We start from the raw sequence: 17,512 nt of genomic DNA, 5'->3' as shown, positions 1-17,512 counted from the left end.
GAGACATGCAGATATGCATCCCTGATGTCGATAGACACCTGAAGTTCTCCTCCTTGTAGGATAGAAACCACTGACCTGATCGACTCCATGCGAAAGGAGGGGATCTTCAGGAACTGATTAAGATTCTTTAGATCTAGAATGGGTCTGACGTCTCCATTTGGTTTTGGCACCGTAAAGAGGTTTGAATAAAACCCCAAACCTTGCTCTTCTGTGGGGATTTGTATGATCACCCCCTGAGCCAGTAATTGGTCTAGTGCCCGAAACAGAGATTGCCTTTTCCCTAGATCTTTGGGAACATTTGACCTCAGAAAACGAGATGGTGGAAAGTCCAGAAATTCTGGTTTGTACCCTAGAGACACCGTGGAGATGACCCATCTGTCCTGAATTTCCTCTTGCCAGACTTCGGTGTATTGCAGAAGTCTTCCCCCCACTCTGGGAAGGGGGGCTCCCCTTCATAACGAGGCTTTAGAATTCTGTTTTGCAGGTTTCTGCCCCCAGGACTTCTTTCATGTCTGAGCCTGACGGCCGGGGGCGTCACCACTGCCTAGAGGCAGATTCCCCTGGCGCAGAAAGAGTCCATTTAAATGAAGGCTGTTTATTCCTTCTCTTAACTGGCAAAAGAGTACTTTTCCCACTTAAAATCGTTTGTATGTATTTGTCCAAATCATCCCCAAATAGCCGATCCTCATGAAAAGGAAAACCAGTCAGGTCCTTTAAAGAAAGAGGATTTTAACAGGAATTCCAACCTTTTATCTGTTGGATCCTTTAAGCATTTGAGCATTGTCTACTAGACAAGTAAGGCTTTTATTCACACTGGAAATCGCAGCATCAACTGCTGGTACATTCCATTTTTTTGGTGAATTTCTCCTCCATGGGATAGAGAACTGAGAATCTTTGGAGGGAAAAAATGCTTATCCGGGCGATCCCATTCAACATAAATAAGCTGTTCTAGTAATGCATGTACAGAAAACGCTTGCAAAGGCTGTGAAAGGTTTTAAGGAACCCAAGGAAGAAACGGAACTTTCAGTTGACTACGTTAGGGGTAGCTTGAAAGTGGAACGAACCATTTCCGTAAGAGACTGTACCAGCAATTTCTCAGATTGCGAGGCTGAAAAAGGTTCATCCACTGTTGTTTCCTCTGCAGGGGAAGTAATCAGATTGTCTTTCCTCCTGATCACCTGAGGGTAACACCTCATTCTCTACCCACTGTCCCCTTGGCAAAGGGTATAAAATATTAAAGCCGCTAATCTTCCCTCTAGGCCCAGCGGGGCGGAGGAAAAGGCATCTTCAGTCAGGTATACAGGGGCTAAGATGTGAGAAGCAGCTGCACCACCAATTTGTTCCAATGACTCACCCTGGCTTGCCATATCTGGTATTTCAGGCGAGGGTGACAGTGTGGAGGCACGACTGGAGTTCCTAGCGCCTGGAGGTGAAATCTTTGGGACTTTTTTGGTCTTTGTGGTGTCTTTTTTGGCAGGCATAGTCCTAAGCACAAAAAGCAGCGGCACTATTTAAATGCACTAATTGCTGAACATAGTCTGACAGTGTAATGCCGCTATACAAGTTCAGCCTAGCGCTGGGAAAAATGTCATTTCCATATTAGGAATGCCCATTTGCAGCCCTTACGTGCCCTACTGCTCCTGTGTCCCGAGTGTAGCCAGGCTTGCTTCTCCCCGCTATACAGCCGAGGAGAAACTGCTCCAATTAATGTCTTATCCCTGCGCTTGCCCCATGCATCCTTGTGGACGCTACGTGCTACACACGGTGCCACGCCTAGGCCCTGCCCCCTCCGACAACCAGCCCCCCCACCCTTTTCGTTTGATATTTCAAAAAAATTTTACAGCGCAGGCGGCCTTTGGATCAGAGGCAGCCTAATGTCGCCAAGCAGGATAAAAAAAAAAAAAAAAAAAAAAAAAACTCTGTAGCCGAAAACCCGGGACCTCCGCACCCCCCTCAGTGTGCATATACTTCCTCTAGTGGACAGATCCAACCTTCACCCATCAAGGCGGGCTGCGTTAGCATACCTTCAAGGACCGGGTCCCTTTCTATCGGGTTCCACTCCCTTGGACCTGTAAGGCTCCATGTACATGGGACGCTGAGGTAAAGTCCTCTGAACGTTTTTTTTCTGATATCTTGAAACCAGCTTTAAAACGCCCATTTAGCGGCGTTTTAACGCGTTTGCGTCTAGAAGCGGTTAGTTAAAATAACATCATAAGACCCTCTCCAAGCTCAAAAAACAGTATTTAACTATTTCAGCCATTTTGTGAGACCAGAGTGAGTAGCAGCAGCTGAGAGAGCAGCAGTGTACTTGTATTTAGCGTGTCACTTGCCACAAGTTCCGGATTGTCCACTTATCATGTCACTTGCCACAAGTTCCGGATTGTCCACTTATCATGTCGCTTGCCACAAGTTGCGGATTGTCCACTTATCATGTCGCTTGCCACAAGTTGCGGATTGTCCACTTATCATGCCACTTGCCACAAGTTGCGGATTGCCCACTTGCCACAAGTTGCGGATTGCCCACTTGCCACAAGTTGCGGATTGCCCACTTGCCACAAGTTGCGGATTGCCCACTTGCCACAAGTTGCGGATTGCCCACTTGCCACAAGTTGCGGATTGCCCACTTGCCACAAGTTGCGGATTGCCCACTTGCCACAAGTTGCGGATTGCCCACTTGCCACAAGTTGCGGATTGCCCACTTGCCACAAGTTGCGGATTGCCCACTTGCCACAAGTTGCGGATTGCCCACTTGCCACAAGTTGCGGATTGCCCACTTGCCACAAGTTGTGGATTGCCCACTTGCCATGTCACCTGCCACAAGTTGCTTGTTCAAATCTAAACATATGGGTCAAATTCCAATTATACTTCGGATAACAGCAATGCTAGTAGTGTATTGGATTGGATCAAGGGCTCATTAGGGTATATAAATGGTCTATAAATCATTGCAAGCAATTACAATTTTTTGAAATATTTTTTTAAATGGTTTTTCATCATTTGCCATTAAATAGGGCACCTTTAAAAATGCTTATAAACTAAAACGCGCCTAAACACCGGTACCGAGTTTAGCCGCGTTTGGTGTCTGAAACTTGGAAATCTTTGGCGTCTGAACTCATTTTTTTGCCTTCAAAGAAAAGCTGTTAAACGCAACTGCCTAAAAACGACTGTAAACGAAACTGCGTATATGGTCACATAAGATAACATTGAATGAGTTCAGGGGCAGTTGAAAAAAGCATCCAACTGCCTCTGAACGTCCGTTTAACAGCAGCAGTGTACATGGGGCCTATAGCACCCGCCAGGAAAAACTTTGGGTAATGTAAGCATGACCAAAGCCCTGGGTCCCGGGGTCCAGCCCTGCAAGAAGAGGCATTACAGGCAAAACCTCGTGCTTCGTATATGAGGCCCGGGTACCATCCACCTTGGCCTCAGTGGCACTTTGGATGGATCCGGTCTGTGGAGGCTATTTAAATCCAGCAAGGATCCCTCCTGGAGCTCATGTGACCAACACCTTAGACACTGGCGAAAAAACCGAGGTACTCCTGGTAGGAGGAGGGGTTATATAGGGAGTGAACTGCCTGTATTGGGTATACCAGCGTCCATCACCTGAAGGTGCCTATATACCCACATAGTGATTACTGTGGTGCTCTGTGTCCCATGATGTACAATAAAGAAATAGTTTTATGTATATATTTCAGAAATAAAAAACTGATAGTTGGCATGTGCGTATGTATTCACCCCCTTTGTTATGAAGCCCATAAAAAGCTCTGGTGCAACCAATTACCTTCAGAAATCATAATTAGTGAAATGATGTCCACCTGTGTGCAATCTAAGTGTCACATGATATGTCATTACACACATTTTTGAAAGGCCCCAGAGGCTGAAACACCTAAGCAAGAGACACCACTAGCCAAACACTGCCATGAAGACCAAGAAACTCTCCAAGCAAGTAAGGTACAATGTTGTTGAGAAGTACAAGTCAGGGTTAGGTTATAAAAAAATAAATAAATCTTTGATGATCCCTAGGAGCACCATCAAATCTATCATAACCCAATGGAAAGAACATGACACAACAGCAAACCTGCCAAGAGACGGCCGCACACCGAAACTCAAGGACCGGGCAAGGAGGGCATTAATCAGAGGCAGCACAGAGACCTAAGGTAACCCTTGAGGAGCTGCAGAGTTCCACAGCAGAGACTGGAGTATCTGTACATAGGACAACAATAAGCCGTACGCTCCATAGAGTTGGGTTTTTATGGCAGAGGGGCCAGAAGAAAGCCATTACTTTCAGCAAGAACCAAAATGGCACATTTTGAGTTTGCGAAAAGGCATGTGGGAGACTCCCAAAATGTATGGAGGAAGGTGCTCTGGTCTGACGAGACTAAAATTTAACTTTTTGGCCTTCAAAGAAAACGTTATGTCTGGCGTAAACCCAAGGCATCATCCAAAGAACACCATCCCCAGAGCGAAACATGGTGGCGGCAGCAGCATCATGCTGTGGGGATGTTTTTCAGCAGTCGGGACTGGGAAACTGGTCAGAGTTGAGGGAAAAATAGATGGTGCTAAATACAGGGATATTCTAGAGCAAAACCTGTACCACTCTGTGTGTGATTTGAGGCTAGGACGGAGGTTCACCTTCCAGCATGACAATGACCCTTAAACACTTACCGACCGCTGCACGACTATATACGTCCTGACTTTGAAGAGGGATATCTCGGTAATGGCAGCAGCTGCTGCCGCCATGGCCGAGGTATCCATCTATTCAGGCGGCAGTTTGGTTAATGATAATGGTGGTCTCTACGGCGGATTCGCCGCGAGATCACTGTTATCGGCGGTGGAAGAGGGGGGCCCCCCCGCCGATTGGGTCCTATCCGTGGCTGGATATGGAGACGAGTGAGGCTAAGATGGCCCCCACCCGTCTCCATACCATAGCAGGGCGGAAGCGACGTCAAAACGTCACTTCCACCCGTACGTCTTAAAGGCACATTTTTTGTTGTCATTTTTTTTTTTTAAAGTGCCCCGTCCCAACGAGCTCGCGCGCAGAAGCAAACGCGTACATGAGTAGCACTCGCATATGAAAACTGTGGTCAAACCACACATGTGAGGTATCGTCGCGATTGTTAGAGCGAGAGCAATAATTCTAGGGGGGCCGGGATCTGGGGGTCCCCTTATTAAAGGAGGCTCCCAGATTCCGATAAGCCCCCCGCCCGCAGACCCCGACAACCAACAGCCAGGGTTGTCGGGAAGAGGCCCTTGTCCTCATCAACATGGGGACAAGGTGCTTTGGGGTAGGGGGGCCGCAGGGCGCCCCCCTTCCCCAAAGCACCCACCCCCCCATGTTGAGGGCATGCGGCCTGGTATGGTTCAGGAGGGGGGGCGCTCGCTCGTCCCCACCCCCTTTCCTGACCGGCCGGGCTGCGTGCTCGGATAAGGGTCTTGTATGGACTTTGGGGGGACCCCCACGCCTTTTTTCCAGCATAGGGGGTTCCCTTTAAAATACATACCAGACCTAAGGGCCTGGTATGCTCTTGGAGGGGAACCCATGCCGGTTTTTTATTTAAAATATGGCGTGGAGTTCCCCCTCATGATTCATACCAAACACATGTCAGTATTGCTTGCCGCTCATTGGGAAAGGAAAAAACAAATTTTTCCTTTCCCGATAAGCGAGCCAGCTCGGCGCTGGCCGCTCTTCCTGGGTAAATTCTTTTCTTTTTCCTGTAAAGTTGCCTCATTATGAACAGGGATCCGACTTGGAGGCGACTTCCATTGAAATCAATGGGTACAAGTCGGATTGAAGTAGTACAGGAACCCTTTCTGAAGTCGGAGCAACTGCAGTAGTGTGCATTAAGATGGATCCATTCACTAACATTGATTTTTTCATGTAGCGTGACTTGAGGTGACTAGGGGCGACTTGAAGTCAGATCCAAAGTTGCCACTGTGTAAATGGGCTCTGAGTTCTTTCCTTTGATAAAAGAACGAAAAGATACTTTGTTTTTACTTATTTGCATGTTGTAATAAAACTTGTCAGGCTGCCTGGATTTTTTTTTCCCAGCTGTGAGAACTCTCTGCACTTGTTAGAAAGATTGTGACATGCTGTTTTGAAGATCGAGAAGGGAAAAAGATTGCGATTTTGATTCTTAATGATTAATCGTGGAGCTCTATGGGCATGTTCTGTAAATTAAATTATGCAAATCCTCAAACAATCAATGTTAATTCCAGGTAGTGAGGCAACAAAACACGAAAAAAGCCAAGGGGGGTGAATACTTTTGCAAGGCACTGTATATCTTAACCACATTAGGAGTAAAAATAGTCAATGCTGATTGAGAGAGTTCCCCTTTAACCTATGTCTTTGCAAATACTTTGGAGTTGATTTATAAAAAAAAAATTGTTGTGCCAAAGTCTCAACATTTGTGCAAAAGTCATGAATAACCTGTAACGTTTGTTATTGGTGAAATGTCAAGTTTCTTTTCGCAGGTGAAATGTAACATTTTTCTACATTTGATTCTAAAAGAAAAAATAAGGCCCCTTTCACACAAGCTGTCCGATCAGGTCCTCCTGTCAGTTTTTCAGGTGGACCTGATTGAACCCTCCATTCACATCTCCGCTGACATCCGGCGCAATCTAATCCGATCCTGTGAGCCAAATCCAGATGGATTGTGGTCCTATTGTCCATCCGCCTGGCGGACGGATAACAAAACAAAAACGGACAGGCGGTCCGTTTTCACCCGATCTCCCCATAGGAGGAGAGCAGAACTTTGTCTCTCCTCTGCACAGTGAGCAGAGACGGACCTGTCATCTGCCTGCTCAGCAGAGAAATCCCCCGCTTGGCAAGCGGAGTCCGTCCAACTGAGGCGCCCGTGTGGAAGGGACCTAAGCTTAGTGGTTGTGGTAGTAAAAGTGGTTGTAAAGGAATTTTTTTTTTGTTTAAATAACAAACATCTCTATACTCACTTGTTCTGTGCAATAGAATTGCACAGAGCGGCCCTAACCTTCTCTTCTCAGGTCCCCCACTGGCACTGTTGGCTGCTACTCTGTCCAGTGTCCCCACGGAAAGCCGCTTCCCATGGGGGCTACTCATGCATGTCTGTGTCCCTCGTCATTGGCTTTGATTGACAGCACTGGGAGCCAATGGCTCCCGATGCCCCAGCAAAGCCAGGAGAGACCTGGAAGTGAGGGGAGAAAAGAGCTGCAAACATGCACAGTGCTGGATCAAATGAGAGCTCAAGTAAAAGGGGGGGGATACTGATGCCTAAACTTAATTAGGGTTTAGAACCACTTTAAGGCTAGGTTCACGCTGTTGCAGGTGCGGGAAAACCTTGAAATCGCACCTATTTTCGCATCCGTAACCATCGACAGCAAAAACGCAGTTTTGTAGACACGCAGGGCTGACATAAATTTTTAATGGCACCCCCCATGCGTCTGAAAATGGGTACAGGAAATTGTATGGTACAAAAGGAAGTTCTTCCTTGATCTAAACTGGCCACACAAAGCACGGAAGCTGATTTGTGTTAAGTGTGGTCAGTTTTTATCCTTTGGCTGGTCATTTAGAGGTACAGGACACTGGGCAGACACACAGTATGCACGTATTGGTAGTTTGTTCAGCCACCCCCTGACCAATCATAGTCTGCCTTCTGTACACGCCCCTGCTTAACCACTTCCCGCCCAGCCTATAGCGGATTGATGTCCGGGAAGTGGTTCCATTATCCTGACTGGGCGTCATATGACATCCAGCAGGATAACATTCCGCAGCGCGCCCGTGGGGGCGCGCATCGCAGCGATCGGTGGAGCGGTGTGTCAGCCTGACACACCGCTCCACCGATCTTGGTAAAGAGCCTCCAGTGGAGGCTCTTTACCACGTGGTCAGCCGTGTCCAATCACAGCTGCTCACGATGTCAATAGGAAGAGCCGTTGATCGGCTTTTCCTCACTCGCGTCTGACAGACGCGAGTAGAGGAGAGCCGATCGGCGGCTCTCCTGACAGGGGGGGGGTCTGCACTGATTGTTTATCAGCGCAGCCCCCCCCTCAGATCACCACACTGGACCACCAGGGATCGCCACTAGGACCACCAGGGAAGGGGCAACATGTGGATGGCCAGGTATGTACCCCATGGCCATCCACATGTGCCCAATCTGTGCCAATCAGTGCCCACAAATGGGCACTGATGGGCACCATTATGTTTCAGTTATGCCCAGCAATGCCACAAATAAGTTTTATCTGTGCCACCTGTCAGTGCCCATCTGTGCCACCTGTCAGTGCCCATCTGTGCCACCTGTCAGTGCCCATCTATGAGTGCCCATTGGTGCCACCTACGAGTGCCACCCATCAGTGCCCACCCATCAGTGCCACCTCATTGGTGCCCATCAGTGCAGCCATATCAGTGCCCGTCATTGCAGAAGAAAACTTACTTATTTACAAAAAATTTTAACAGAAACAAAGAAAAACTTTTTTTTCAAAATTTTCAGTCTTTTTTTATTTGTTGCGCAAAAAATAAACACCGCAGAGTTGATCAAATACCACCAAAAGAAAGCTCTATTTGTGGGAACAAAATGATAAAAAAAAGTTCTGCTTGCCCGCCTTCTCCCCCTTAGGTTTTGGCGGTGTGTGTGTGTGTGTGTGTGTGTACCTTGTTTTGATAGGCACCTGCTCACACTTTTGGGAAGATCGCTGTGGTGATCCGGGCAGATTGCTGTGCCCCCCACCTTCCTCCTACAGCCTTCTGAAACAAGTCACAGGTCTGAGAAAGCTGCAGGACCATTTACAATGGGAAGCCAGCTGTGCAGCTGCAAGTAGACACCGCCAGGTTCCCAAAGTAAACATGCCATCGCCTGGACCCGAAGACTGCTAAAGAGGCAACTTGGCTGAGCACAGTGCTGGATCCCTGGACAGGTACTGTTAGTCTCCTATTAATTAGCTGCTACAGTACTTGTATAGCATGGAGAGGGACTAGAATGCTTGTTGTCAGTTTTTATTGCTGTCTATGCCCCCCATTAAGGAGATTCACCCTCTCTATTGTCCTGTTTACCATTATCATTGAAAATGAAAGTAAAAGTAAAAGAAAACCCCACATTTTGGGTTGTCTCCAGAAAAGTAATAGGAGGGGGAAATGTTCCTATGAATTCCCTTAATTTGCAGGGATTTACTCTCACTTCCTGTTTGGCTAAGGAACAGGAAGTAAAAGGGAAATCTCCACAATGAGACACAGATGGTAAAAAAAATAAAAAATCTGACAGGGGTTATAACCCTCCCTTTTTCTATCCAAAATGGAATATATATATATATATATATATATATATATATATATATATATATATATATATATATATATATATATATATATATATATATATATATATATATATATATATATAAGTTTTACCCTAACCTTGTAAAATAAGGCAAGATCATTTCCGAAAACTAAGCAAAAGCAGTTCTTGTGCCTACATAATTCTAAATGTATTTGAAATCCTCACTCTTTTCCCTCTTTTTTCTGCAGCTCTTCTTACAGGATGCATCAGAGCAATGCTCTGTGCAGGCACTGACCAATCAGAATCACACTGATCCGCCCCAGAAGCGCTGCTGAAAGAAGAGGGATTTCAAATCCCAGGAGTGCTGTACCAGCTGCATGAGCACTAATAGCTCATCCCACAGATGTAAGCACATTCCATAGTGTAATGATTCAGCTACTGCAGAGTGAATTGCTTTACAGAATAGATACAATGTTGCAGAGAGGGTTTCATTTGCAACCTGGCAATCTTGTGTGTCCATTATGTGCATTGCAGTAGACTGTTGTTCACACTGTGTTTGCAGCTCTTTGTGTTGCGCCAAAATGTATCCGACATGTAGTGTTCAGCTGGTTTTACTGCTCCCCAAAGCCTTCATTTATGTCAATGTAAAATGCGCTACAAACACGCCATATGCACCACTATATTGTTTACAGTGTGTTTGAGATGCATTAAAAGAAAGCATTACTAGCCAAAATGATAGTAGTATGAAGCATCCATACAATAGAAAATCGACACAGAAGAGTGTTTTTTCAACGCAAACACGTTCAAAATGTGCCAATAATGCATCCTAATGTAATAGGAATGATAATGGGTTTCCCTTGCATCTAAAATTTCGAATGTGTCTAACGCCGAGTACACACGATGAGAAAAATCGGATGAAAAATACCATTGTGTGATAATCCGATCTTTAGTACATAGATTTCAAGAGCCGATCACGACAGTTCGTGCGAAATTATCCGAAGGGACAAGCACGAAAATTTCTCATACGATAACAGAACAAATGATTTTCTGTAATCAGTACAGTATTCGTCCATAAGAAATCAAGTGAACAAGACCGCGTATGCTCAGAAATGAAAGAATAAATTACATAATTGCGGGAAGTTGTATTCTGTCTTACGAAAATTTTCGTAACTCTAGTAACCTATTAGTTTTCAATGTGAGACTAGCATGCCAAAAAAAGCGGACCATCATTCGTCCGATATTCTCATTGTGTGTACGAGGCATTAGCGAGCCATTAACAGAAACCGTGCATCAATTATGTAGAGCAGTTCCCTCTCTGCAGTAGCTGATTCATTACACTGTTGGTGGCGAGTGCAGAACAAAAAACATTCTGATATTTTTGTCATTTGCACTAACATCCAAGCTTTCAGGGTACATCTTCTTCAAGTTCCAAGCAGTACTAATACACAAAGTTTTAGCAGAATGTTCAGCTGTGATTACCTCAAGCATGGCGAGTATAGAAATCTCCATACACTTTATACAGAGTGCAGAAATCTCCCTCATAATATTTCTTCTGGTAGAACATTTTTAGCATATAGGAGTTTGGCTATTTTCTCTACTGGTCCAATGTTCTTTAACTCCTGTACTCCTATTTTTCCTGGATCGAATGCAGGGGCAGATCCAGAGTCTAGTCTCGGGAGGGGCACTGCCAGAAAATACTTTTTTTTTTTTTTTGCGGGCAAGTTATCGGGGCAGAGACTGGTGTTGGCGCTTCAATTATCCCGGCAACATGGTTGTTATGGTGTCAGGATGATTGAAGCGCATTATTTTATTATTACATTGTTATATAAAATGAAATAGTTTAACTCACCATAATGCAGAATCAGTCAGAGCCGTGAGCGTGTCACTTGCCACTGTCGCCTGCCACCAGATGCGGATTGTCACTTGCCACGTCACCTGCCACACATTGCTGGTTGTACCTTGCCTGCCGCCAAATGCAGATTGTCACTTGCCACAGGTTGCGGATTGTCACTTGCCACGTCACCTGTCACGCTGGTTGTAACTTGCCTGCTGCCAGATGCAGATTGTCACTTGGCACACGTTGCGGATTGTCACTTGGCACGTCACCTGCCACATGTTGCGGATTGTCACCTGCCACTTCACCTGTCACGCGTTGCTGGGTGTCACTTGCCTACCTCCAGATGCAGATTGTCACTTGTTACGCCTGCCGCATGTTGCGTATTGTCACTTGCCACAGGCTGCTGGTTGTCACTTGCCTGCCGCCAGATGCAGATTGTCACATGTTGCAGATTGTCACTTGCCACATGCTGCGGATTGTCACTTGCCACACGTTGCTGGTTGTCACTTGCCTGCCGCTAGATGCAGATTGTCACTTGCCACGTCACCTACCGCATGTTGCGTATTGTCACTTGCCACAGGTTGTTGGTTGTCACCTGCCTGCTGCCAGATGCAGATTGTCACATGTTGCGGATTGTCACTTGCCACATGTTGCAGATTGTCACTTGCCTGCTGCCAGATGCAGATTGTCACTTGCCACGTCACCTGCCACATGTTGCGGATTGTCACTTGCCACAGATTGCTGGTTGTCACTTTCCTGCCGCCAGATGCAGATTGTCACTTGCCACGTCACCTGCCACAGGTTGCGGATTGTTACTTGCTGCTAAGGTGGGGATTGTCTTTTGCTGTGTCTCACAGTCAGGCAGCAGAGAGATGACATAATCTCTCTGCTGCCCGCAGCTGCCTGCACAATGATGGCTGTGAGAGATGATGTCGTTTTCCCCTAGAAAATCGGTTTCCCCTGGCTCTCGGCTGAGATCAGAACGCCGTCCCACCAGCCCCCTGCACCGCTGCTCCTCCTACTCTCCCCCGAATGCACGGGGGAGGGGGTGGTAGAAGGATGATTAGCATTCGAGGAGAGTAGGAGGAGCAGCAGTGCAGAGGGCTAGAGGGGCAGAGTTTCGATCTCAGCCGAGAGCCAGGGGAAACCAATTTTGGCCCAACACCGGGCCGCCCGGTCTCTCACCCGCCCGCTCTCTCACCCGCCCGCTCTCTCACCCGCATCTAATTTCTCAGGGGAGGGGGCAATTGCCACGTTGCCCCCCCCCCGGATCCGCCCCTGATCGAATGCCACATTCGCCCTGCGGAAGGCAACAAATGGAAATTGACATTTCTGTTTCAGTAGTATTTATTGAAAGTGTTTTACAAAAGTTAGAAAGGTAGACAACATACAAAAATAAGGCCTGCAATTGGCCTCGCTTGAATCATCTGAAAGTAAACAAAGTGCAAAACCGCAATGCATAAAGTGTTAACTTGGAAATTACAACAAAAGTAAACCGTTGGAATGCGTACAGACAGTTATTGGATCACCAGTGGGAATTTGCATTACTTTTACAAACGTGAGGAAAAAAAAAAAAAGGTTCACCTTCTAGCAGGACAACGACCCTAAACATACAGCCACAGCAACATTGGAATAGTTTAGCTCAAAGCATATTCATGTGTTAGAATGGCCCAGTCAAAGTCCAGACCTAAATCCAATTGAGAATCTGTGGCAAGACTTGAAAATTGCTGTTCACAGATGCTCACCATCCAACCTGATAGAGCTTGAGCTATTTTGCAAAGAAGAATGGGCAAAAATGTCACTCTCTAGATGTACAAAGCTGGTAAAGACATACCAAAAAAGACTTGCAGCTGTAATTGCAGTGAAAGGTGGTTCTACAAAGTACTGAATCAGGTGGGCTGAATACAAATGCACACCACACTTTTCAGATATTTATTTGTAATAAATGTTGAAAACCATTTATCATTTTCCTTCCAGTTCACAAGTATGTGTCACTTTGTGTTGGTCTATCACATAAAATCCCAATAACATACATTTACATTTTTTGGTTGTAACATGAGGAGAATTTTAAGGGGTATGAATACTTTTTCTATGCTGGTGGTGCCGCACTTTACTTCCTTTTTTGCTGTACAAACCCTGGTTGCAGACTAATGGCCCGTACACACGATCCAAACATCGTACGAAAACGATCATCCGAGGAAGGATCGTACGATATTCGGATCATGTGTACACTACTTTCAACAGCCAATCACGACCGTTCATCCGATATTGTTCGATCGGACATACCCGGAAATGTTCCTCGTACGAGTCCAGATCGTACGATTTTCGTTTAGTTAGTATAGTTGTTGTCCGAAAATACAATACAAATACACCACAACACATGACATCACTTCCGATTATTTTGTCTGTCGTACAAGAATTTTCGTGACTTTATTTACCTATTCAATTTCTACTTGCGACTATTAAGCGAGAACGGTCGTACGATCGGTCGTACGATATTCGGATTGTGTGTACGGGGCATTAGGCTGGTACCTGGCACTTTGTCACAGCAAGGAGAGATCTCAGATTTTACCTGGGAGCGGTGCAACCTTTCTGTTACACCTTGACATTTCACACGCATTACAATTATTACATGTACAGTGGGGAAATTATTTGATCCCCTAAAAATGTTGTACGTTTGCCCACTTACAAAAGATATGAGTGGTCTATAATTGTTATCATAGGTGTATTTTAAATGGAAGACCAGAATATCCACCAAAACTCCAGAAAAAACACGATACAAATGTTATACAGTGATTTGCAGTTCAGTGAGTAAAATAAGTATTTGACCCCTTACCAACCAAGAATAATTCTGGCTCCCACAGACTGGCTACAGTATGTGCTCATGTGGTACAAAGATTATTATTTTTTTTTTTTTTTTTATGTAAATCCATACATATAATTTAGGTTAATTATACCTAGTTTTTTTTTTCAGAATTCAAGCTTCAGGTGTTTTATTTAGCCACAACAAAGCACTAGGGGTAGGAGATAAGGGGTAAAAAGCTGCTGTTTGTCTGAAAAACTTGACAAAATGCTCTTGTGTATTTTTCAACTGTTCCCATTGAAGTCTATGGGGCCTTTACTTTTAGTGTTCACATTACTTATGTCCCCAGGAATGTCCAAGGAGGCCATAAAGGACCAATAGAGAAAATATCTTTCAAAACAATTACATTTTCCTCCAGATAGCCAACAGGCTGGTCATCATGCCTGATCAGACTTAAAGCTCAACTCTGGGAATTACTGGTAGGCAAAGAACAACCCCCGCACTGCAAGGGTTAAATGTTCGAGTGTAGAGGAATAAGGTAATAGATCACTTAACTTACACCAGCATTCTCCACACCTCTCTCATGCTCTGAATTAATAATAATAAATGATTTAATAAGTCTGGACGTGGAGTTTTTTTTCTAATTAGCATGATATGATTTGGAACCATGGAGAGACAAACCTCAGTAAAACAAAGCCAAAAAATTCAAAATAAACTCAAGTTCCCCCCTTACATGACCGTCACTATTAATATCCCTAATACATCACCATTCTCCCTTACATGAAATTCCCCCTTACATGAGAGCCCCCCCCCCCCCTTTTAAACAAGAGAGTCTCCATCAGTGTCGCCCCCCCCCCTTTTTACACGAGAGTCCCCATTAAAGTTCCCCCCCCCTTTTACACAAGAGTCTCCATCAAAGTTGCGTTTTCCTTTTACACAAGAGTCTCCATCAGAGTCCCCCCCCCTTACATGACAGTGCCCATCACAGTCCCACTACTTACATGAGAGTCTACATCAAAGCCCCACCCTCCTTACATGAGAGTCTTCATCACTCCATCACAGTCCTCTCCCTTACACAAGAGTCCCCATCAGGGTCCCCTCCATTACATGAGAGCTCCCAACAGAGTCCCACCCATTAGGTGAGAGATCCCTTTAGAGTCCCCCCCACCCCCCCTTATGTCACAGTTCCCATCAGAGTCCCACCTCTTATGTGAGAGTCTCCATCAGGGACAACCCCCCCCCCCCATTTATGTGAGCATTTTCATCAGAGTAGTCCCCCTTATATGAGAGTCTCCATCAGAGTCTTCTCCCCTTTACATGAAAGTTTTATCACAGTCCCCACTTACAGTAAAGTCCTCATCAGAGTCCCCCAGTTACACGAGAGCCTCCATCACAGTTCCCCCACGTTACATGTTATTGCCCCCATTAAAGTCTTCCCCTTGACATTTTGCATCAGAATTCCCCCTCCCTCACGTGAGAGTCCTCATCAGAGCCCCCTCCCTGCCCCCCCTTTCCCTTACATGAGAGTCCTCTCTTATATCAGACCAGATAAAATCTGTGAGCTGTATTTGGACCCCTGATCTAGGGGACAGCGCGGAGACCCCCTGATCTAGGGGACAGCGCGGAGACCCCCTGATCTAGGGGACAGCGCGGAGACCCCCTGATCTAGGGGACAGCGCGGAGACCCCCTGATCTAGGACAGCGCGGAGACCCCCTGATCTAGGACAGCGCGGAGACCCCCTGATCTAGGACAGCGCGGAGACCCCCTGATCTAGGGGACAGCGCGGAGACCCCCTGATCTAGTGGACAGCGCGGAGACCCCCTGATCTAGGAAAGCGCGGAGACCCCCTGATCTAGGGGACAGCGTGGAGACCCCCTGATCTAGGGGACAGCGCGGAGACCCCCTGATCTAGGACAGCGCGGAGACCCCCTGATCTAGGACAGCGTGGAGACCCCCTGATCTAGGACAGCGTGGAGACCCCCTGATCTAGGACAGCGTGGAGACCCCCTGATCTAGGACAGCGTGGAGACCCCCTGATCTAGGACAGCGCGGAGACCCCCTGATCTAGGAGACAGCGCGGAGACCCCCTGATCTAGGACAGCGCGGAGACCCCCTGATCTAGGAGACAGCGCGGAGACCCCCTGATCTAGGGGACAGCGCGGAGACCCCCTGATCTAGATTTAAAACCCCCTGATCAGTGATTTCTCCAGAACTGATACCCTCTCTGGTTAAAGAGTGCAGATGGTATTTCCTCCGGCAGATCAGTGGCCTCTGTCCAGCTCCAAGGCTGCCCAAGTTCCAAGGAAGCCTCCAATGTGACATGTGATGTCACCGATATCCCTGACAGCTGTAGGGACCAGATGCTCCAAAACAACAACAAAGCAGAAGATAAACAATCCAAGTGTCAGCAGTAGTTGGGAGTTGTGTGAAGTTCAGTGGTGCCCACCACCCACCCCAGGTACCCCGGGCAGCTCACCCACCGAGCACAGCTCCCGGCCGGGCGGCACTCAGCACCATGTCAGCCAGGGCTTTGCCAGGTGATTAGAGGCGGCAGCTGAACACACAGCCAGAAATAGAACCGTGCCTAGGATGGCCATGGAGGACTGACAATAGACGTCACACCGCTCAGGACACTACACCCCGCTCCCCTCACATCCATACACCTCTCCTCTCCTACCTCCACACTCGTCTCCTCCGTGCTACATGCAGCAAAGGTGCCCGTCTCTTCCCTCTCCGCCTCCCTTCTCTCTATGACAATTCTCCTCGCCCCTCCCCGCCTTTCAGCTTTCTCTTCCAAGCTCTATGTAACCTTAGCTCTGCTCTCTGCACGGTACGCGACGTCACGGTCACGTGGCTGCCGGTAGGCGGGGCCGCCTGTGGCATTGCTATGCAGAGCTATGGGACTAGGTGTAGGCAGGGAGATGGTGGGAACATGAAGTTTTAGGTGAAGAAGAAGATTCCACCACCTTGTCATCAGCAGCTGTTATTGTGTGGATGGATGGACTTCTAGTGTTTGTGTACATTTGGTCACATGCCCAAAATATTTATATATACCTAGGCATACCTAGGTCTACTTACCGGGGACTTAAACCCACTTCCTGCCCTGGCCAGGCCTTCTGGGTTTTTTTATTTGCCTAACAAACAAAAATTCAGAAACTATAAAAACAAAAAATATTTTCTTAGTTTCAGAAATAAAATGTTGCAAATAAATAATTTTTCTCCTTCACTGATGTTCACTGATGAGCAGTGATTGGCTGCACTGATGAGGAGGCACTGATGAGCAGTAATGAGGCAGCACTGATGTGTACTGATGAGGCTGCAGTGATGAGTGGGCACTGATGAGGCTGTAGTGATGAGTGGGCACTAGTGAGGCCACACTAATGGGTACTGATAAGGCAGCACTAATGGGCACTGGTGAGACTGGGCTGATGGGGCGACACTGATGGACCCTGATAGGCGGCAAAAATATACACAAGAGGGCACAAACGCCTAGTGCATTATCGCAATTTTTTTTTTTTAAAGCACTTAACAGTGTTATACTCACAAAGTAGGAATAAAATCAAGCTTGTCATATGCAATGCTCCAACTGGTGAGGTGGGCAACTATGGCCACATGGTGGAAAAGCTTGTGCA

The 17,512-nt window shown here is 46.7% G+C and overlaps 1 protein-coding gene across 3 annotated transcripts in view; it reads right to left on the bottom strand.

The window, feature by feature from the left end:
• The window catches only part of DCAF6 (DDB1 and CUL4 associated factor 6), a 264,140-nt gene extending 247,400 nt beyond the window's left edge, over positions 1–16,740 (bottom strand). For 2 of the 3 annotated variants that reach the window (XM_073616112.1, XM_073616113.1), the window contains exon 1: positions 16,558–16,738. The gene's annotated coding sequence lies outside the window, so the exon portion shown is untranslated. Of the gene's footprint in view, positions 1–16,557 lie in introns of all 3 variants that reach the window. The other variant, XM_073616111.1, reaches the window with a different exon arrangement.
• Between the last annotated feature and the right edge of the window lie 772 nt (positions 16,741–17,512).

This window comes from Aquarana catesbeiana, linkage group LG02, assembly GCF_042186555.1.
Source record: "Aquarana catesbeiana isolate 2022-GZ linkage group LG02, ASM4218655v1, whole genome shotgun sequence".
In the NCBI taxonomy this organism is placed as follows: domain Eukaryota; kingdom Metazoa; phylum Chordata; class Amphibia; order Anura; family Ranidae; genus Aquarana; species Aquarana catesbeiana.
This window is presented reverse-complemented; position numbering and strand designations above follow the sequence as displayed.